The sequence below is a fragment of the Caretta caretta genome, chromosome 2, assembly GCF_965140235.1.
Source record: "Caretta caretta isolate rCarCar2 chromosome 2, rCarCar1.hap1, whole genome shotgun sequence".
NCBI classification, from domain to species: Eukaryota; Metazoa; Chordata; order Testudines; family Cheloniidae; genus Caretta; species Caretta caretta.
Window position 1 is genome coordinate 17851504 of NC_134207.1, and position 24154 is coordinate 17875657.

General features: G+C 44.0%; 1 long non-coding RNA gene across 1 annotated transcript; it reads right to left on the reverse strand.

Moving 5' to 3' along the window:
• Positions 1-6483: 6483 nt before the first annotated feature.
• On the reverse strand, positions 6484-23381 carry LOC125631004 (uncharacterized). Its single transcript, XR_007354859.2, has 3 exons — positions 23210-23381; positions 7638-7721; positions 6484-6691 (listed from the first exon to the last, which is right to left on the reverse strand). It is a non-coding gene; the product is annotated as an uncharacterized LOC125631004 (long non-coding RNA).
• Positions 23382-24154: the final 773 nt, after the last annotated feature.

The following is a 24154-nucleotide window of genomic DNA, read 5'->3' on the forward strand; positions in this document are numbered from 1 at the left end:
GCAGAGTGGGGGCTATCCTGTTTATTGCACTCAGTGTGGCGGATGGCGGATGTGTGCATTCAGTGCAAGGAGGTCCTGGCCCTCAGAGACAGTGTACGGGCTTTGGAGGCCAGGGTGGCGGAACTGGAGGAGCTAAGGGAGGCAGAGAAGTATTTTGATGAGGCTTTCTGGGACACTGTAGATTTGTCCCACCTCCGGTCAGACAGCCCCTGCACTGTTAAGGAGGATGAAAGGCCCAAAGAAGGAGAGCAGTGAACGGGAACAGAGGGAAACCTTCCCATAGTTGGGACCCTCCTTCCAGATGATGTTGGGGTATCCTCTTGCACTGAGGTTACCTCCCTGGAGGAGGGAACTCGTCATTAGGAAAAGGCAGGTGTTAGTAATGGGAGATTCGATCATTAGAAACATAGATAGCTGGGTTTGTGATGACCGGGAGAACTGTATGGTGAGTTGCCTGCCTGGTGCGAAGGTTGCAGTTCTCTTGAGGCATCTAGATAGACTTCTATGTAGTGCTGGGGAGGAGCCGATGGTTGTGGTACATGCAGGTACCAATGACATCGGGAAGGGTAGGGGAGACATCCTGGAGGCCAAATTTAGGCTGCTAGGAAAGAGACTGAAATCCAGGACCTCTAGGGTGGCCCTCAGAAATGCTACCAGTTCCACGCGCAGGGCCAGGTAGGCAGGCAAAGCTTCAGAGTCTCAATGTATGGATGAGACGATGGTGTAGAGAGGAGGGGTTTAGATTTATTAGGAACTGGGGAAACTTTTGGGATAGGGAGAGCCTGTACAGGAAGGATGGCTGGCACTTCACATTAAAAAGGTTGCAGAGCAGTTTTTAAACAAAGAGATGGGGGAAAGCCGACTGCTGCAGAGGCGCATGTGGATTCCCTCTCTTAGAGGAGAGTCTATTGATAGAGATTCTCTAAGGTTTAGTCAGGAGGAGGGGATGGAAGAGGATAAAGTATGGGCCAGATCAGACGAGAAACATTCACATAAAGAATCTGACACATCAGAAAAGGGAAGACAAATAAACAGTGACAAGTTTTTAAAGTGCACGTACACAAATGCTAGAAGTCTCTAATAAGATGGGTGAACTAGAGTGCCTCATGTTAAAGGAGGATATTGATATAATAGGCATCACAAAAACCTGGTGGAGTGAGGACAAATCAATGGGACACAGTCATTCTGGGGTACAAAATATATCGGAAGGACAGAACAGGTCGTCCGGGGGGTGGGGGGGAAGTGGCACTATATGTGAAAGAAAATGTAGAATCAAATGAAATGAAAATCTTAAATGAATCCGCATGTTCCATAGAATCTCTATGGATAGTAATTCCATGCTCTAATAAGAATAACAGTAGGGATCTATTATCGACCACCTGACCAGACAGTGATAGTGACGATGAAATGCTAAGGGAGTTAGAGAGGCTATCAAAATAAAAAACTCAATAATAGTGGGGGATTTCAGTTATCCCCATATTGACTGGGTACATGTCACCTCAGGATGAAATGCAGAGACAAAATTTCTCAATACTTTAAATGACTGCTTCTTGGAGCAGCTGGTACAGGAACCCACAAGGAAAGAGGCAACTCTTGATCTAGTCCTGAGTGCAGCGCAGGATCTGGTCCAAGAAGTAACTGTAACAGGACCTCTTGGAAATGGTGACCATAATATAATAACATTTAACATTCCTGTGATGGAAAGAACACCTCAACAGCCCAACACTGTGGCATTTAATTTCAGAAAGGGGAACTATGCAAAAATGAGGAGGTTAGTTAAACAGAAATTAAAAGGTATAGTGACTAGAGTGAAATCCCTGCAAGCTGCATGGACACTTTTCAAAGACACCATAATAGAGGCTCAACTTAAATGTATATCCCAAATTAAAAAACACAGTAAAAGAACTAAAAAAGAGCCACCGTGGCTTAACAACCATGTAAAAGAAGCAGTGAAAAGATAAAAAGGCATCTTTTAAAAAGTGGAAGTCAAATCCTAGTGAGGTAAATAGAAAAGAGCATAAACACTGACAAATTAAATGTAAAAATGTAATAAGAAAAGCAAAAAAGGAGTGTGAAGAACAGCTAGCCAAAAACTCAAAAGGTAACAAAAAGTTCTTTAAGTACATCAGAAGCAGGAAGCCTGCTAAACAACCAGTGGGGCCCCTGGACGATCGAGATACACAGGGAGCACTTAAAAGACGATAAAGTCATCGCGGAGAAACTAAATGAATTATTTGCATCAGTCTTCATGGCTGAGGATGTTAGGAAGATTCCCAAACCTGAGCTGTCTTTTGTAGGTGACAAATCTGAGGAATTGTCACAGATTGAAGTGTCACTAGAGGAAGTTTTGGAATTGAGAAACTTAACAGTAACAAGTCACCAAGACCAGATGGCATTCACCCAAGAGTTCTGAAAGAACTCAAATGTGAAATTGCGGAATTATGAACTTTAGTTTGTAACCTGTCCTTTAAATCAGATACTGTACCCAATGACTAGAAGATAGCTAATGTAATGCCAATAATTAAGAAGGGCTCTAGAATTGATCCTGGCAATGTCAGTACCGGGCAAATTAGTTGAAACAATAGTAAAGAATAAAATTGTCAGACACATAGAAGAACATAAATTGTTGCACAAAAGTCAACATGGTTTCTGTAAAGGGAGATTGTGTCTTACTAATCTATTAGAGTTCTTTGTGGGGGTCAAACATGCGGACAAGGGGGATCCAGTGGACATAGTATACTTAGATTCCCAGAAAGTCCCTCACCAAAGTCTCTTACGTAAATTAAGTTGTCATGGGATAAGAGGAAAGATCCTTTCATCAATTGAGAACTGGTTAAAAGACAGGGAACAAAGGGTAGGAATAAATGGTAAATTTTCAGAATGGAGCGGGGTAACTAGTGGTGTAACCAAGGGTCAGTCCTAGGATTAATCCTATTCAACTTATTCATAAATGATCTGGAGAAAGGGGTAAAGAGCGAGGTGGCAAAGTTAACAGACGATACTAAACTGCTGAAGATAGTTAAGACCAAAGCAGACTGGGAAGAACTTCAAAAAGATCTCACAAAACTAAGTGATTGGGCAACAAAATGGCAAATGAAATTTAATGTGGATAAATGTAAAGTAATGCACATTGGCAAAAATAACCCCAACTATACATACAATATGATGGGGGCTAACTTAGCTACAACTAATCAGGAGAAAGATCTTGGAGTCATTGTGGATAGTTCTCTAAAGACGTCCAAGCACTGTGCAGCGGCAGTCAAAAAAGCAATCGGGATGTTAGGAATCATTAAAAAAGGTATAGAGAATAAAACAGAGAATATCTTATTGCCCTTATATAGATCCATAGTATGCTCACATCTTGAATACTGCATACAGATGTGGTCCCCTCATCTCAAAAAAGATATACTGGCTTTAGAAAAGGTTCCAAAAAGGGCAACTAAAATGATTAGGGGTTTGGAACGGGTCCCATATGAAGAGAGATTAAAGACGCTAGGACTTTTCAGCTTGGAAAAGAGGAGACTAAGGGGTGATATGATAGAGGTATATAAAATCATGAGTGGTGTGGAGAAAGTGAATACGGAAAAGTTATTTACTTATTCCCATAATATAAGAACTAGGGGCCACCAAATGAAATTAATGGGTAGCAGGTTTAAAACAAATAAAAGGATGTTCTTCTTCACTCAGTTCAGAGTCAACCTGTGGAACTCCTTGCCTGAGGAGGTTGTGAAGGCTAGAACTATAACAGGGTTTAAAAGAGAACAGGATAAATTCATGGAGGTTAAGTCCATTAATGGCTATTAGCCAGGATGGGTAAGGAATGGTGTCCTCATCCCCTGTTTGTCAGAGGGTGGAGATGGATGGCAGGAGAGATCACTTGATCATTACCTGTTAGGTTCATTCCCCCTAGGGCACCTGGCATTGGCCACTGTCGGCAGACAGGATACTGGGCTGGATGGACCTTTGGTCTGACCCACTATGGCCATTCTTATGTTCTTATATTAAATTAACATGTCACACATTAAAAAGTGGCTGACAGATAGGTCTCAAAACATAATTGTTAATAGGGAATCCCTTTCAAACAGGTGTGATTCTAGTGAGGTCCCACAGGGATTGGTTCTTGGCACTACACTGTTTAACATTTGAATTAATGACTTTGAAGAAAATATAAGCTCAGCAACAGTAAAGTTTGCAGATGGCACACAAACTGGGGAGTTGTAAATAATTAAGAGAACACGCCACGGATACAGAACAATCTGGATCACTCGGTAAGCTGGGCACAAGCAAATAATGTGCATTTTAATATGGCTAAATGTAAATGTATACTTCTTGGAATAAAGAATCTAGGCCATACTTACAGGATGTGGGAGTCTATCCTGGGAAGCAGTGACTTTGAAAAAGATTTGGGGGTCATGGGTAGATAATCAGCTGATGATCAGTGCAACACTGTGGCCAAAATGAATGATACTATCCTGGGATGCATAAACCAGGGAATCTTGAGTAGGATTAGAGAGGTTATTTTACCTCTGTATTTGGAACTGGTGAGACCTCTGCTGGAATACTGTGTCCAGTTCTGGTGTCCACAATTCAAGAAAGATGTTGATAAACTGGAAATGGTTCAAATAAAAGCCACGAGAATGATTAAAGAGTTATAAAACATCCTTGAGTCTATTGTTATTTAGCTTAACAAAGAGAAAGTTAAGAGGTGACCTGATTACAGCTGATAAGTATACACGTGGGGAACAAATATTTTAATAATGGGTTCTTCAATCTAGCACAGAAAAGTATAACATGACTCAATGACTGGAAGTTGAAGCTATTCAGACTGGAAATAAAGAGTAAATTTTTAACAATGGGAGTAATTAACCACTGGAACAACTTACCAATGGTCATGGTGGATTCTCCATCAATGACAATTTATAAATCAAGATTGGATGTTCTTCTAAAAGATCTGCTCCACGAATTATTGTGGGGAAGTTCTATGACCTGTTCTATACAGTAGGTCTGACTACATGATCACAATGGTCTTTTCTGTCCTTGGGCTCTATGAATCTAGGCCTCATTTCTGTATTAAACATCCTGTTCCTGGCTGTGCCAACAGTGTCCATGGCACTCTGCTACAAGACTTGAGATTTGGAGGCAGCCCTGAAGGACTGTAAATCCTTGCAGAAGCCTGAATCTCCTGAGTAGTTATGCAACAAGTGTGGGTTGGGTGCAGTGAAAGAAAGAAGTGAATGAAAGAAGTGCAAAGGGAGAATGGACTGTAAAAGCTATGATAAGGAACCTTTGATTACAATAGAATATATTTCAAAGAATCTATTCCCTGTTCAGCCAGAACAATGGGCACTTCCTCATAGACACAATAAAATTAACTGTCATTAATATTTAATAACTAGTAATAGCACATCAAAACTGTATGTTTCTGGGTGGCGGTTTACTGTCAGAAACATCCTCATCGGAAATGAAAGAGCTGAAAAGATACAATGAACACATATTTTATTAATATTCATATATTTGAAAATATATTGAATTTCCAGTTTTCATAATTATTTGATTTCTTTGCTCTCATGTAAAATTTAATGGATTTCAGATAATACCATCCATATTATAGTGTTGCTAAATTAATCTGTGGATTGGCCAATTATCTGAGTGCAAGGTAAACCTGTGTGAAATAAAATATTGATTGCTAAAGAAATTTCCCATTATTTGCAGTTCCTGACAGATTAAATTTCATGTATGCATTTGGAAATTCTCCAAGTACTCTATGTGAAAACAATAATAAGCTGAAGACTGAAAATTAGCAACTTTTCTAGACACGTATTTATAACAAAGGCCCAGGCATGCCTAGCTTTTTTTTCAGTCATATCCCATACATAACCAACTACGAATATTTTGACAGGAAACTGTACCTTAGGACATAAATTATGTGATTTTTTTAAAATCAAATGCTACCTGTAAAACCGAAATAAAATTGAACTACAAAGGAGGAGTGGATGATTCAGGGAATTTGTAACAATGAAATAAATCCACATGCTGTAATCAACAGGCACTATTACTGCATAGTCATATGCATGAGGGAGTCAGGATTAGAACCTTTAATTGCTAGAATAGACCCATCTGCACTTGAGCTAACGGGGACCCTTTTTAGCAATTCCTAGCAGTAGTTTCTTTATTCTGTCTCTGGGCCAATCACTACAAAGCAATATCAGATACAGCCAAGGCACCATGAGAGATTTCAAAGGCTTTCACCTGTATATTGTTGGTTCAAATGCCTACTCTGTGAATTTCCAAGTAAGTCAGACTGCCTAACCAGGTCTGCTTTTTCTTTCTCCTCACAGGCCATAAACAGTATGACTGCCCACAGTTAAGTTACCACACCGCCCTTTCTAAGCAAGCACATTTATTCCTAAGAGGAAAGCATTACAGAGGAAACATATTAAAAACAATAAAAGAACCCATAAGCTTACCAGAGATCACCCATACTCCAACAAGGGCTCTGGTAGAAGTCAGTCCTTCAAAGCAAGGAGTTTTCTGTGGTCAAAAGTTGATAACTTTTGCTCAGAACAAGAGCACCTAGAGGTCTGTGAGTCACTCCTTTATACAGTTTGGTCTTTGATCTTGGGATCCAGGGAAAAGGTAATCAGCAGACAAAAGTCCCCTCCTCAGGGCGAAGCCTCAGAAGGTTACGTTCCTGCATAATCAGAGAAGGGGTACATTTGCATACACTGCCCCCTAGAGATTTCCTGGGAAGCCCACCTAACTTTGTCCCATAAATTTATTCATGTCTGGCATGTTGTTTCAAATAGTCCTCTGAAGCTCATAACACTTATCAGGGTTTATACTGATCACATCTCTCCCCTCCCCCCCCCCACCCAGACATTCCATACAATTCCACAATAATGCATCAAACTTTGCATTTTTAATAACATTGGATTGTTATTTAAACTTTTAATTCAACAAGGTTTTTCAAGGATATTGCAGAAAATTGCCATCTCTGTCACAATAGCCCTGAGGTTTAACTCTGTGTAATGCTTTCTAAAAAACGTCCTGAAAAGACAGAACTCTGTCCTGTGATACAACAAAGGTGTATGAAGAAGGGGAGTGTAATAGAATTCTACATGTCATTGCCTCAGCATCACTTAACATAGTAATAACAACAGGGTGGGACTAGCTAGCATATTTTTTGCAAAGTAAAATTGTGTTTTACTAATCTTAGAATTCTTTGAAGGTGTAAATAGCATTGTGGGTAAAGGAGAATCAGTAAACAATATATTTAAATTTCCAGCAGGTCTTAAACAAGGTCCCACACAAGAGGCTACTGAAGGAGCTAAGTTGTCCTCATGTGAGAGACAAAGTATTGACATGGATGAAAACCTGGCCAGGAGAAAAGTTAAAGACTAGGATTAAATGGCCAATTTTAATCATGGCAGAAGGTTAACAGTGGGTTCTTAAGGTTCTGTACTTGGTCCTATGTTTAGGTTAGCTAGGGCCAGAGAGGACTGCTAGAACTTCAGACACACCCAAACAAGCTGCGTGGGCAATGTGATGGAAAATGAAAATAAATGTTGATAGTGAGAGAGTTTCCAAAGAGTTCAACACCCAACAGGCTTTGCACTTTCAACAATCTAGACACATACCGAGGAGCCTAAATATGACATGAGCTCTTCTGAAAAAATCTTGCCCCAAATCCTTGAGTTCTCTGCAGTGGTGTTTTGAGACCCCTACAGTGGGAAAGAGAAGAGACTGAGCTGGCTCGGAAGAAGGGTGGATGAGTCAAGTGTTGTACACACTGTTGTAACAACCAGGCAAGGTACTAACAAACTTCAACAGGACTTTATTTTTAAAAAGTGGAAATCTCTTTTCCAAGCTGCTGCTGCACCTTCGGTGGCTGTCACTCCGCCTCCTCAACTACCCCCCCCCCCGCTTCCTGTTTCCTGTCCTTTCAGACTCCCAGCAGCCAGTGCTCCCAGTTCTAATAATTGAAAACAGCATCTTAACACCACATTCCCTCCTCCCTTAAGAAACTCTCCCAATTAAAATAAACATTGTTGTTCTAACCACAGGAACAAATATGAAACAAGACACTATACTGTTGGCAGAAATATTACTATGTTATGTAGTATCTACAGTGTTTTCAGTGTCTCTAGTCCAGACAGGTGGTCATCTTGAGTGACAGGCCATCTCTCAAGACCCGGCCCCGGTTCCAGTGCAATGTCTTGTTGTGTTGCTACTACGGTGAAGTCATCCAATGCAGACTGGGTGTTGGCATAATCTCCTCTTGGTGCATAGGCACATGCAAGATAAGAAACATTCCATACCCACCCATCAGAAAGTCGATAGCAGTAAGGTCCCTTCTTCTCTATGATTTTAAGAGGAGCTGTGAATTTATGGTCCCCTTTATGTAAAATTCCAGATTTTCGTATTCTAATGAAGGAACCACACTCAAACTTTGGTTCCTTAGCACCCCGTCGCTCGTCTCTGAAAGCCTTAGACTTTGCTTGGTTCTGTTCAACTGTTTTTCTCTTGGAATCATTTGTCTGCAGCGATAGTGAACTTTTCTGGAAAGGAGTCACAGACTGAACTGTGCCTCCTGTATCCTTGCTCATTATTTTGGCTTCAGCTGTAGCTGACTCAATCTGAGTAGCAATGGTTATTGCTTTTTCTAGTGTAAGTTGCTCTAAGTAGTAAGTAGAAGTAAGCGTTCTCTTACACGAAGCATGGTTGTTTTCTCAATGAGCTGGTCTCTAATTATCTCATCTGCCATATTCCCAAAGCCAAAAGTTACAATCAGACTCCTCAGGGAAGCAATAAACTGCATTACAGTCTCCCCTGTTTTCTGCTCACGCAGGCAAAATCTGTAGCAATTAGCTACTACATTCACTTTTGGCACAAAAAAGTTCTTTAATGCAGTGAGTGCAGTCTCATACTTATCATCTGCAAGGGGAAAAGTGTAAAATATATGCTGCCCTTCTGCTCCAAGGCAGTGGATTAGCAGAGCATGCTTTCTTACTTCAGAAATCTCTGTAGCACTGATTGCAAGCAGATAAGTCTCAAACATATGGAACTAGGCAGTAAAAGCAATTGGAGGCTCACCTGGGCTTTGCAGAAAGGGTGCAGGTGGGTTCAGAGGCAGAAGATCCATCCTCGTCGCCAGAATGTTGTAACAACCAGGCGAGGTACTAATAAACTTGAACAAGACTTTATTTTTAAAGTGGAAACCTCTTTAACAAGCTGCTGCTGCACCCTCGGTAGCTCTCACTCAGCCTCCTCAACCCCCCTCCCCCCCCACTCCTTCCTGTCCTTTCAGACTCCCAACAGCCCGTGCTCCCAGTTCTAATAATTACAAGCAGCATCTAAACACCACACACACACACCTTATTTCTCTCCTCCTTCCCAGCAGATTTTAGGAAGACTATATGATCCACCCTGGAGGCAGCCCTGGATAGGGCTGCACTGTCAGGGTTCTGGGACAGGGATGCCATCAAGGGTTAATGCTGGTGCCGCAACACAGGGCTTCTGTACAGATTGCTGGCCTCCAGTGAGACCGTGGGCACAACGGCCTATTCTGAGGGGCAACAAAGCCCTGTCCCCGACTGGGCCACATGGGAAGAATTCTGCTAAGGTATCTGCATGGAGAGTCCCTCCTCCAGTCACCTATCATGGCCTTCACTGCCCTCGGAAGTATTGATGCGTGCCCATTTTCTGTCATAAAACAATGTCCTGCAACTAGGGTAACCAGATGTCCCGATTTTATAGGGACAGTCCCAATATTTGGGGCTTTGTCTTATATAGGCACCGATTACCCCCTCCCCCACCCCCGTCCCCACCCCCATCCCAATTTTTCACATTTGCTGTCTGGTCACCCTACCTGCAACTATCAGACCAACTGCTCTCTAATATCATTGCCTATTTTAAGTCTCTTAAGAAGTAGCACTGATTTGACTGCTTTCTAGGCCCCAGGGATCTCTTCTAATCTGATTAGCCTGGACAAATGTCAATTAAACCTTTGTGTGACCCCAAGCGGGCAAACACAGGATGCCACAACCCTCAGCTGACACTTTCTTCATGACGAAAGGAAACGCTGACAAGCTTCAGACTCCTGCTCTCTGAGACAGAGGATGTGGCTCTATTACAATCCCAAACTGTGGTAGTTTAGGGCCCAATTCTGCGAGTGCCCCCAGTGATTTAATTGGGGCTAGCCATAGTAGAAACTACCCCTCATTGGGAATAAGGATGGCAGAAAGAACCCATGACAATGCAGGCCAGTTTCTACCACCCATACTCATCGTGAGTAGGGCCATACTTGGAGAGTAATCTCACTTGAATTAAAGTGCTATTCCTCATGCATAAAAGTGGCAGAATCTGTCCCATATTGTGCTTCTCTAGATCTCTGGTTGCCTTGATCCAGATCCTCAGAGGTATTTAGGCACCTAACTCCCATTGGTTTCAAATCAAATCAGTGGGGGTTAGGTGCCTAAATACCTTTGAGGATCAATGCAGGAGAGTAAAAGTGGTGAGGTATACATTCATCTCCTTGCTTATTCTACAGAACACAGCCCCTGCTCTTCAGATAATTCCTCCACAAGCAAGCAGGCAGAGCTTTGGCTTCATCTCCTTCTCCCCCACACTCTGGTCAGAGTACACAGCACCCTTTCAAGGGCTGCAGTAATTTCTTAGGGAGCCGGGGAAAGACTGTGACACTGAACTGCAGTTTCTTCCTGGGGCAAAGTAGTTCCATGCTGTCCTTTTACTCTGTATTATACCTACAGGTTAAATCTGCCTTCATGCAAAGGTTATTTAAATTTCATGAATCCCCTGATGGTATAGCAGGCAGAGACTAATAACCCTGGAGAGCTTTAAGGAATCTTTTTCATATGCCCTGTGCCCCCTCCATAGGGAATGTGAGTCTTTTACAGCCCCCAGTACAGAATGCGTCTTTTTTATCTGAAGTTGCAGAGACTCACCCTTTTAGCTCTGAAGGTCACCCGTTCAATCCCCATTGTTGGCCAAGATGTCAGACATCACACCTACTCGCTCAAACAAATGCTAGGCAGTCTGAGTAAGGGCCAGACTTGCAGTGAGTAGCACCACCGAAAGCAAGGTGAGTAAGGGGCTACTCAAACACAAGGAAGGATGGGAAAACCTGGCTCTACAATTTCAGTCATACAAATGGGTGGACTTAAAATCCTTATGGACGTGTAACTTCTGACCAGAGTAATCCCACTTATGGACCCTTGATCTGGGCTTGAGAGATCCACCTTGGATCAACTTATGATTGATATGCTAAGGTGGCTTGCCTTGTTAATTATAGGCAGATTCTGCTAATGGTGATTAAAGCTGTTGCAGAAACCCCAAGTTCTACACGATATGCCGAACTGGCAAAGAAGGAGCACTAGGGGGCGTGATATGGTCATGCTCTTACACATTTGTGGGCCAGCCTGTCACTATTGTACCAGTCTCTCCTATCTGAGAGACCTAGTTCCTAATCTAAGAATTGTATAAAAGACAGACAAAAACATTGGACAAACAATTCACCATGCAAATCAATTAAAGTTGAACTAGGAAAAAGATCTGTCCCCACAGGTGTCAAGTGCCACTGCAAAGGCCAAATAAAAATCCCAGATGGCGGTTAGAGCTGTTCCTCTTTATGACTATCCTCAGTGATTTAAGATGGACTGAGACATCTTGTTTGCCACTCGTTTGAATAGGAGGGCCTTACGGTCCCAGTCAATACTGATGTTCCCCTTGGTATGGACGTCCAATTCCACATCAGCAGAGACTCAGCTCTTTATGTCACCGTTACGTGGGCAGGATGCAAACGCCATTTTCCAGTGTCGTGATGTCAGCACAAGACAACTGTGATAGAATTACAGAATGGAAGGTCCCAGACCAAAGGAAATGTTGTAACCAGAGAATGGGACAAAGTAACTTGAACTAATGAGACTGTATTGGTAATGCATAATGCTCCTGTGCGCACATCTGGTTATTAATGAATGGGTATTCAATTGGAAAAAAGTGAAAGGAAACAGGCTGTTATGTAATACGTGATGGTACAAGGTACCCATCGTTCCAGGTAAAGATAAGAAGCCCACAGTAAACTCCGAAACTATAATCAATCAAATGGAAAGAAAATACCCCACCTTGTTATCTGAACTGGCAAGTGGTCTCACAAATACCTGGCATTAATGTATTTTAATTAATAAATAGTGTGCAGTTCATGCATGTCCAATTGCTTTGAAATGTTCACATTAAAATATAATGAAAAGTACTGCATTTCAGAGGTAGCAGCCGTCTACTCCATACTCCTTGTGGATAAAGGTTTAGCCTATCAGCAACGGGTTGGAGAAATGGCTAGCATAGAGGTAACAACTGTTTATTTAGTTTATGGTGAATGTGTCTTAGAGTTACTACACTCCTAAAGGATTTAAAACTCGGACAAACGCCTAATTTTATTAGAGACAAACAGTTATGAAATTGATATTGCCCAAAATGTTCTCTGAAACTAGAGCAGGATGGAATTAGATGACTTGCTATTTGCAAGAAACTCTCTCTTAATATTATGCAAAGCCTTGGATTTGTGACAATATCCCCTCATCAGAACTCCTGTTATTTAAGTGGGAACAGTACTATGCCTATTTCCCTGTACGTATCGTTCACTGCTTTTTTACTAGTGTTTTATCCAGACAAAGATGTGTTTCACTGATTGGCTTCTGTCTATTCAGTAGGTTAACTCGAAGAAGACAACTTCAAAGAATGTCTGAATTTGCCTTACCGTGGAACACCCAAACATGGAGATCCTTGCATACCACCTGGTGCTCTGTAAATGGCTACCAGCATGTATACAGGTGTGTTTGAGATAATCGCTCCAGTGTGCGGAGACAACCCATGCCTGCCAATAGTGGGGGAGGCAGAGTGAGGACAACTGGCTTCAGCAGTTGCAGTGGGGTGAGAATGTTCCTGAGAATGATCAGTATAAGCCAAGCAGCAAATTTGGGGGAGGGAGGCACGTGACCCTGCACATGTCCCCTCTGCCTTTGTGTGGCTAGATGGAGATGTATGACTTTCAGAGTTGGTCAGAGTCTACCATCTTGTCAAACCCAGTACAGTTAATAAAAAGGAACATGCCATCGGAAACAGTAACTTAGGGTGTGAATGGACAGTATTGCATAGCAACTAACCAAAGACAGTAAATTAGGGTGTCCTGTCACTGTTCCAAACTTTTGTTATAACACCCTCGTTAAGAACGATAGTTGTCAGGGTTCCTTCCCCACTCTGAACTCTAGGGTACAGATGTGGGGACCCGCATGAAAGACCCCCTAAGCTTATTCTTACCAGTTTAGGTTAAAAACTTCCCCAAAGTACAAACTTTGCCTTGGCCTTGAACAGTATGCTGCCGCTACCAAGCGTTTTAAACAAAGAACAGGGAAAGAGCCCACTTGGAGACGTCTTCCCCCAAAATATCCCCCCAAACCCTACACCCCCTTTCCTGGGGAAGGCTTGATAATAATCCCTCACCAATTTGTACAGGTGAACACAGACCCAAACCCTTGGATCTTAAGAACAATGAAAAAAATCAATCAGGTTCTTAAAAGAAGAATTTTAAATAAAGAGAAGGTAAAAGAATCATCTCTGTAAAATCGGGATGGAAAATACTTTACAGGGTATTCGGATTCAAAACACAGAGGATCCCTCTCTGGGCAAAACCTTAAAGTTACAAAAAACAGGAATAAACCTCCCTCTTAACACAGGGAAAATTCACATAAAACAAAAGAGGAACTAATCCGCCTTGCCTGGCTTACCTATACTGGTTGCAATATTGGAGACTTGGATTAGGATGGGTTGAAGAAGATGGATTTCTGTCTGGCCTCTCTCAGTCCCAAGAGAGAACAACCACGTAAACAAAGAGCACAAACAAAAGCCTTTCCCCCCAAGATTTGAAAGTATCTTGTTCCCTTATTGGTCCTTTGGGTCAGGTGCCAGCCAGGTTAGCTGAGCTTCTTAACCCTTTACAGGTAACAGGATGTTGCCTCTGGCCAGGGGGGATTTTATAGCACTGTATACAGAAAGATGGTTACCCTTCCTTTTATAATTATGACAATAGTCAGTACTGCAGTTCCTATTTTCAAAAACAACACGGTAAAACCCAAATTAGGTCATGACTAATTAATATGGTGTTGTGGTAATTATCATAATTATCACTCCAACAAGGGGGTGACTGTCTCCTGTTGGCTCCTGGTCTGATCTTGGAAGGCCCTAGTTTGGGGGTAAGAACATAAGAATGTCCCTACTAGGTCAGACCAAGGGTCCATCTAGCCCAGTATCTTGTCTTCCGACAGCGGCCAATGCCAGATGCCCCTGAGGGAATGAACAGAACAGGTAATCATCAGGTGATCCATCCCCTGTCACTCATTCCCAGCTTCTGGCAAACGGAGGCTAAGGACACCATTCGTAAAATAATAATGGAAGTTACTGAAGCTGTAACAGCAAGTAGAAGAACCAAATATTTGTATTAAAATAGGCTTGCCTATAGGTCTTAGGCATTAAATGTTAAGGGTTTAGTGTGAGGCCTAGAAATTAGCAGTATATATCTTGTGGCAGTTTAGTGTTGCAGTTTGTGATAAATCGATAAACCACAAAAACACATGGTAGAATCTCAGGGACTTTTTGCAGTAAGAGCTAACTGCACGGATGTATTGAAACTACTAGGAAAGGGACTGACACAAACGATTGGGTTAACTATCAAACATAATTATGGTCAACCAGAATACCACATATCGACAACTGGAACCCTAAAATTGGTCTCCCAGAGGACAAAATGTGAACTGGGGCGGAGACTTGATTAGATATGATCCTGTGTGGCATGTGGTGGGAATGGAAAAGGATGTACAAAAAGGTTGTCAGACCCATCTTTAGTTGGGCACCAGGGATGGCCAAATAGCAGAAGCCTGAGTATGAACAAGCCCTCTTCTTTTTGTTTCTGTCTTTGCTGTTACGAGTGTCTACAAGGGTGTAGGTATGTCAGCATTGTGGGATTGCTTTATCTTGTACCAGCCTAAGGTTCTACGTGTGCACGATCCAGGGGGTGTTTTGTTATATGTATCTGCTTTTGTATAATTATACTTATGCTTGGATTTGTTTCTATTTGTGTGTTTCACCAATCTCAATCTCTTACATAGTTGCAAGAGTAAAGAACCTGTTACTTGTGATTGGTGTACTTTGCACCCTAAACTTATCCAGGCTACATACTGAAGAGGCAGATAGGAGAGAGTACAGGATGGAGAAACCCAAGGCAGTGATTGAAGACTATGTCTGATCAATATGGGAGAGATTGGACAGTAGTTTGAGAGGCAGGTGGGGGTCAAGGATTGACTCTGAAGAAGAGCGGGGGCTGGAGCATGTGTGTACTCGGAGGAAAGAGAGCCAGAGGAAAGTAATAGGGAATAATGATGGGGTTATGGAAAGTCAGGAGGCATGAGAAGATGGGGTCACTGAAGCACGTTTAGGGATTTGAGGAGGAGCAGGTGAGTAACCTTAGTGTTGAGAGAGAATGTTTCTAGTTTATATTTTGCTTGCAAAAAGGGAAGAACAGTCCAGTGCATAGGGCACTAGCCTAGGACTTAGGCTCGATTCCCTGCTCTGCCACAGACTTCCTGTGTGACCTTTGGCAAGTCATTTGGCCTCTCTGTGCCCCAGTTCCTAATGGGGATAAAAGCAATGCCTTACCTCACAGGGGTGGTGCTGATGAAAATTAAAGATTGTGAACCACTTTGATATCTGCTGGTGAAAAGCCAGCGTTATTATTTTGTAAATTAGACTCCTGACTTCAACACATGGCGCAGATCCTCAGCTGGTATAAATCAGCCTGACTCCATTGACTTCAAAATTGCAGCTGGGGAATCTTACCCAGTAACATCGTAATCTCGCTTTGTAACTTCCCTCAGTAGCTGGACAATTAGCTTCAGTGCCTGCAATCTGGTCTTTTTCTTAATATCCTGCCCTCAACTGCGGGGTGGTGGCACTGTGCACTGTTAAACAGCAGTTATTTTGCATCCTAGTGATAGCTGTGGCAATTTGTGAGGGAAGTAATTCCTACATAACTGTCCTGTTGGTAAAGTGCCTTGGAATCCTGTGACAACAGGTGGTATATTTAAGTACTGGAATTCTTGCAATTTGCAGTGCCTAGGACCAGTGCGGCAGCCCATGGCTGTCTTTTCTACAGCATCTAAAAAGCTATGTGCATTGCTGCTCCACTAATTGTTGTGAAACCACTGGGCACCAAATAGGTCCATACTGTGCCTATGGTCTGTGTTATGTCGGTTGATAGGTATATGCTTTTTATGTGCAATTATAATCCTACTGAGGCAGTTTATTATTAGAGATATTAAATGTTAATAACATCTTCCATCTATAAAATAGACCATGTAAGTTCTAAAGAGCTTTGTAATGCCATTATTATAAGCCCAGTTCAAACGGAGGCCAAAGTTTCAAATTTTGGGTGCCTAAAGATAGATAGCAAAATAAATGGGCCTCATTTTGAGAGATCCTGAGGACTCTCAGCCTCCGTTGGCCTCACTTGATTTCACTGTGCACTGTGCACCTAGAACATCAGACTATTCATTTAGATACCTGGATAGGGTTGACAACTTTCTAATCACAGAGAACTGAACACCCCTGCCCCACCCCTTCTCCGAGGCCTTGCCCCCCGCTCGCTCCATCCCCCTCTCCTCCGCCCCGTCGCTCACTCTTTCCCACCCTCACTCATTTTCACTGGGCTGGGGGTTGGGGCATGGGCTTTGGGTGCAGGTTCTGGGGTGGGGCTGAGGGGTTCGGGATGCAGGAGGCAGCTCCGAGCTGGGGCTGAGGGGTTCACAGTGTGGGAGGGGTTGTGGGCTCCGGCTGAGGGTGTGGGCTCTGGGGTGGGGCCAAGGATGAAGGGTTTGGGGTGCTACAGGGGTCTCTGGGCTGGGGTTGGGGTGCAGGGTGAGGGATCCTGCTGGGGGTGGGACCAGGGATGCAGGGTTTTGGGCACAGGAGTGGGTTGAGGTGTGGGAAGGGGTGAGGGCTCCAGCTGGGAGTGTGGGCTCTGGGGTGCAGCAGAGGATGAGTGGTTTGGGGCACAGGAGGGGACTCTGGGCTGGCTGGGGCCGGGGGTTGGGAGGCGGGGTCCCGGCGGTGCTTACTGCGGCTCCGAGGAAGCGACCAGCAGGTCCCTGTGGCCTCTCGGCACATGGGCAGCCTGGCGGCTCTGCACAGTGTGGGTTGCCTTTGTGCCCAAAGGCACCGCCCCCCTGCTCCCATTGGTCACAGTTCCTGGCCAATGGGAGCTGCAGAGCTGGTGCAGCACATGGACCCTCCCAGGACCTGGCCGCACCAGCGCCTAGGGGCTGCAGGGACCCGGCGGCCACTTCTGGGAGTCGTGCAGAGCTAGGGCAGGTAAGGAGCCTGCCTTAACCTTGGGCCCCCACTGCGCTGCCGACTGGGTATTCCAGTCAAAAACCAGACGCCTGGCAACCCTATACCTAGATAAGGATTTCAATGCCTGACTTTTAGTCATCCACTCTGAAAGTTTTAGCCTTTTGCCAGGAGGCATTTCATTCATTACTTAAAACATGCTTTCAGTCTGGGAGAGGTATGCTAGAGGACTCACACTAGTAAACTGCCTTGGAGTTTCTAAACATTGTAGATGATCATTTTTCTAATACAAAAGCACAAAACCCTACTCAGGACTATTCTATCGCAGGCCTCATTCTGGCAGACAAATAAAAACTCAATGCTGAGCTAAAAATTAGTTCATCCCAGGTCTGGAAAAACTGCCTTGTAGGAAGAGACCAAAGAAGTGCAATCCATGTGGCTTAACAAAGAGAAGGTTAAGTGGTGACTAGATCACAGTCTATAATTACGTATCTGGGGGGGAGATTTCTGATAGTAGAGGGCTCTTTAATCTAGCACGCAAAGTCATAATGAGATCCTGTGGTTGAAAGCTGAAGTAGGAACAATCCAAACCCAGTTATTTTATTTACACGGAGGGTAATGAACCCCTGCAACAATTCACCCAGGGATGTGATGGGTTTCTCCATCATTGGAAGTCTTTAAAGACTGGATGTCTTTCTAGAAAGATATGCTCTAGCTCAACCAGTGATGCAAGCAGGATGGTACGGTCCGGTATGGCATACCAGGAAGATATTTATAGCCAGTAGGGCATACCGGAAAGACACAGGAGGAACAGAATGTGGATCCACTGGGCGGCACCCCCAGCTCTTCCATGCAGCTGCATGCCTGTGTCTCCTGTCCGGGGTTTGTACAGCAGCCCTACTGCAGGACAGGGCTGGGAGTGGTACAGCTGCGCCGGATGAGCTGCCAGCGTGGGGCCACCTGGCGGTCCCACGTTTTGTTCCTTTCGCCGCTGCGGTTCCCAGCAGATCCCAGAACCTCAGGGCTCTGCCGGGAACCGCAGCGGTGAAAGAAGCAGAACCCCACGCCGGCAGCTTCTTCAGCGCAGCTATACCACGCCCAGCTTCGTCCCCACAGCCCTGTCCTCTGGTGGGGCTGCTGTACAGACCCCAGACGGGACTCAGGAGATGCAGCTGCATGGCAGGGCTGGGGGCGGGGCTGGGGACGGTACAGCCGCGCTGAAAGAGCTGCCGGCGTGGGGTTCGGTTGCCAGTGTTTCTGAAAAAAAAATATTCTCAGCTGTCAGAGGGAGCTGGTTTGAAGCTCTTCTGCTGGCAATTCCTAAAGCAGGTGTGACTGTGAACTGGCTATTGTTCCAGAAAGCAAACCCTCCTCTTCTCTTAGCAGCTCACACAGCAGCTGTGCTGTGCCCACCCACTGGGAGTGCTCCCCACCACAGGTGACGTGGGATGGATCATGGGGAGGGGGAAAGCGCAGGGCCCCAAGCTAGGGACAGGGCAGGGTCACGGGACGAGTCACGTGGGGGGGTCATGTGCCCCCCCCCGCCCCTTAGCTGGTACAGTGTACCAGTAAGAAATGAATTCTGTTTGAGCTCAGTGGTGCAAGTAAACGTTATGGAGTTGATACAGAAACCACTTGGTAAAATTCTATGGCCGTCCTGTGCTACCCGGGAGTTCAGATTAGATCATCACATTGGGCCTACTGGCCTTAAAAATCTACAAAACTCAAATATTTGTGGGGCAGCTGGGAGCAGTCAAGCAGATAACCAGGATAACAGTACATTGCACAACAGCAAGGAGAAAAGAAACGTTGGCCAGTGACTTGAGGCAGACACGTGATTTTACAAAAAAAACCAAAAAAAACCCCACCAACATAGTCTCTCTTATCGTCACATAGAGCAAGACAGGATCTTGGTAAGGTCCCAGCTGAAGTTTTTGGTGATATTTGGGCCAGAGGTTTGCAAAACGTTGAAGCCAAGGTTGCTTTCAGAGTTATGAAATACTAAAGGAGATGTTTAAATAAAGCTGTTCTGGGGACTAGAGAGCTCTATTTATTCTTGCAGGGTCATCACCTCAGGTGGCATAAATTGGTGCAAATGGCTTTAAATGGAGTTGCTATGCTGATTTTATACCTGTGGAGGACTTGGGCTCACCGTCCTTATTTCTTTTATTCCTCCTGATTTTATTTTCAAAAAAAGGGTGTGACCTGTAGCAATCAGACAATAAATACTTAAAAAAAACCCAGAATATACCTTAAAGCAGAGGTACCAAAGCAGAAGTACCTGCAGAAATACATGAGTATTTTCTAGCCTGCAGTGGTAATTGTTTTCCTAGCTACATTTCCTTTCCTGCAACGGAAACTGAAGAGTCAACTGGGAAAAACAAACAAACCTCAAATCTCATTGATCTGGCTGCGACAACCTCATCCGACCAGGTTCCCGATTGCCATTGGCCATAGTTTCTCCATGTCCCAGTTAAATCATTGACTCACAGAAACACAATGACAAAAAGCATAAAATTTACTATGCTGCATTTTCTGCCCTAGAGCGTTTGATTAAAAAACATCCCCACAGTTTGGGTGCAGGCGGCGGCGGGGCTGTCTAGAAGCTCTTGGATTTAGTGCCTCTGGCATGGGTCCAAGAGGTCACGAGACATCAGATGTCAAACTTCAAAAAGTTCTCTCACTGGATAGTTTTGTCTTCCCAAGGCTCTGCCATTGCCCAGTGTTCTAGTTACGCCAATCTCGGTCTACAGCCACAAGACAATGCTACAGTGACAAGCAGTTTATTACGATATATTGATTGGCAATTTTGTTCTTGTCGTTTCATTAAATTCTTGCTGAACAAATGGCATGTGCAGTAGCGTCGGCAGGAAGAGTAGGTGCAGTTTGGGCAAATGGTTTAAAGGGACTCTATCAACTGAAAAGGCAGTCAATCAAACACAAATGACTAAATGGTAGTTTCAGATACTGCACTTGGTCCTGAGTTCCAGAGGGTTTTTTTGTGGTTTTATAACACACCTTTCCTATTTTGAATTCTATTTGTATCAGAACTATAATTGGATCAGATTGTACCCGATGGGCAATCGTGTACGTTTTTGATGATGCCATCTTTTCCCCCAGAATCTCAGCTTTCATTTTTACAGACACCCTGTAACAATAGCTCTGGGAAGTGTGATCTGCCCCAGTCCCTAACTCAGTGATGCTAATAGGAATGTCAACATTGTGAACTATTTCACTGCTGATCAGAACACTCACATTACCATTGTTTGTACAATCAACAGTGAGTGACTCATTTTTGGTGTCATGAATGAATGGTGCTTGGGAGAATGCCCCCTTCCCTCCCTGATGTCACTTCTGGAGTAAAAAAGCAGCAAGGAAGAGTGCAGCCCCTGAGTCCAAGGCAGAGCCTATCTCACAGAGCCCAATGGGGCATCCAGCCCCCTCCTCCAAAATAGTCTGGAACCCCCCCCCCATCTCCTTTTGTGATCAGGCTTTAAGGACTCCCTAGCTCTATCAGCAACTGTTCCTCTCTCTCTGGATCCTGTCTGCAGACCCTAGAAGGCATCATTGCATTGGCTACATTTTCAAGCCAGAATAAAGCCAGACATTTAGATTGCTTTTGCAGAGTGGAGAGGGGCATGGTTAAACCCCCCCTTTTGTGGGGAGGGGCATGGTTAAATCACCTTCCCCATGCTGGCCAGAATGTGGCTCACTCTTGTCACGGGGCTGGGTTATTTTTACTCTCCCTCATATCTACTTATAGCCATCTGTACATTTGGTTATTCTGTTGTTGTTGTTTTTTTTTTCTTGTTGCTGTACAGTCTCAGATACGTACCGGGAACTCATGCAGCTAGGAGGCAACCAGAACAAAAACAGATTTGGAAAGCGGGGGCCCAGAAACCTCTAGAGAAGCCATTTCTGAATTAAGAACTAAAACATTTCCTGATTCCTAATAATAAAGCCCTAAATGTAAGTGTAAATAAATAAGATCAATGTTTCAAAAGGAGACAGAAAAGTACTTTATGGATTGCATTTTGTACTGATTTCATAAAAGCTGCCTGCACTGAGAGTTAGACTGTGGCCTTTTCGGCCCAAGCCTCATCAAGCAGTGTTACCGCAGGAATATACCTAAGAGGCATTGTTCCTCTCCAAGGCACAGCTCCCTTCCTGCTTCTCCCTTTCTTCTGGGGAAGGGGGAAGTAGTGATTTGCTACAGGCCTATGCCAACAGTAAATTACAGAACCCCTGGGGCCAGCTCCGCTATTAGTTCTGTATTGCTGCAACTCCTAGGAGCCCCATGAACCAGGTGTTCCCTGTGTGAGGCACTGTATAAACAGAACAAAAAGATGGTCCCTGTGCTAAAGAGCTGACAATTTAAGTGTAAGACAGGAGACAACAATGGATATAGACAAAGAGAGAAGGGGGAGTACAAGAAAACAGTACTAGTCAGCATGATGGGCCCACCATTAGCAAGTTTGGGGTATGCATCACAATAAAGGAGAGTTTGAAGAAGGGATCTGAAGGAGGACCAGGATGTGGGTTTGTAGATGTTCCCAGGAAGCTATTCCCATGTGGGTGGGGCAGTGTGGGAGAATGGACAAAGATGCTTGTTTGAAAATTAATCTCAGATGTTTGGCCTATTTGAAGGACAGTGGCAATGTTCTGCCCACACCCTGCCCACCTGTTCTGGCTGGAGAGCAGCAGGTGCATAATGCTCACTTGCTCCTGCATTCTCAAACTCAATGTCCATGTAGCGTGCATAGGTGTAAAGGGGCTTCATTTATATTTGACAATGTAAAGGGCCTGTAGTCCACATCACCATCTGTTGCAGAGAACTCCAGAGTTAACTGCAGACCGAAAGTCTGCTCAAAATGTTTTGGACCAGATTCTGGTCTCAGTTCACCCAGTGCAAATCCAGAGCATCTCCACTGAGGTAGGTGGAATCACTCCAGATTTGTCTTGGTGTTACTGAGAGAAAGATCTGGTTCTGTGAGTACGAGACACTGAAATGACTGCCTCTATTTGCTAGATACAGAAATATACCTTGGCATCTGACTCCTCGTTAAGAGTTGCTAGCTAACATTTTTGAGGTTGGAGCAATAATAATTTCTAGTGCTTATATAGCACTTTTCCATTGTAGATCTCAAAATGTCGACCAAGGAAGGAAGTAGTATTATCCTTATTTTACAGATGGGAAACTGAGGCACAGAAAAGGGAAGTGACTTACCCAGGGTCACCCAGCAGGCCAATGGCAGAGCCATGAGTGGAACCCAGAACTCCTGATTCCCTGTGCAATGTTCTAGCCACTAGGCAACATTATGGGATAGTATTACACAGAATCATCTGACTAGAGACAAGATATAGTAGAAAACCTGTATGAAGGGGTCTCAGTAAGAGAGCTATGGATCAGCAGCTCATTTGTGAGAATCAAAAATATTATTAATTTTCTAAAATTCTTCAGCTCAGATTGCTTTGTACCATAGAATGGTTGAGTGGCTAATCCCCCCCCCCATTTTAATGTTTTGTGAAAGGGACAGCCGCATCTTGTCTAGTCACTTACCTTTGTGCAAAGCATCGTAGGTAGGTGTAAAATGTTAACATATCAGAATTCGCCACTCACCTCAGTAATGGATTTTTCTCAGATTATACTGGGTTTGCACAGGAGACTACAAGACAATGGAGAATGAGGGTTTGTCTGCTCATGCAGTATTTACAGCTATTACTTTTCCACTTTTGCAGTTTCCAGTCCAGTCAGGTTGTTCAATAACTGAACATTTAAATTGTATCATTCGCTTACCTTCTTGCATTTTCTCCCACTCAAATTCCAAGGTGATTTTGGTAGCTGCCCTAACAAGAGCTTTCAGGGATTTGACAGGCCAGCTCTTCAGCTGGTTTTAATTTGAGTAACTCTACTGATTTCAATGGACCTGCGTTGATTTCTGCCAGGTGAAGGTCTCACACTGTGTTCATTTGATCTCCTGCCATAAAAATAAAAAAGGCATGAATTAAAACCTCTGATTGGAATATCCTGGCTCTTTGAAGAAGTTCAGTCAGGATCTGGATCTGAACTTTGCTGCCTATAATGTAAATGAAAATCCAGTTACTTATTCACATTTTTAAAAAAGTGTTCTGTGTTGTTGCGGGGGAGGGGGTTAACGAATTATCAAATATATTTGCATTTCACTGAGAGCTTTGCCCTTTTCTGCTGATCTTCTCTTCCTTTGCGATAGTTAAAACACAGAATTTAGACCCTTGGGCCCAGATCCACAAAGATACTTTGGCACCTAAACCCCAGACTTAGGCATCTAAGTTCCATTTTTAGGCACTGCTGTGCTCCACAAAACCAGGTGCTACCTAACCCGGCAGGTGTCTAAACTGATTTGGTGGCAGGGCTGCCCGGGGGGAACAAAAGAGGCACTTTACCCTGTCCCACCTCTTTGAGAGAGCCCCCAGACTGACTGGTGTTGTGAGGTAGTGTGCAGGGTCACAGTACCACTCGGGTTTGGTCTAGCCACAGAGGGCCAAAACTGCGTGGTGCTACAACCCTGTGCACAAAGTCACAGCAGCTGGGGCAGGGGCAGGGGCTGAGCCCAGCCCCGTGGGACAGGAGTCACTACTGTGAGGGGAGTATCCAGTCCCCCAATACCCCACCCCTGGGGCCTCCCCTCCATGTTTTTGCATCCTTGGTATTTTTGAAGGGGGAGGGTTTCAGATTTTGCCGCAGACCCCTAAAAACCTTTGT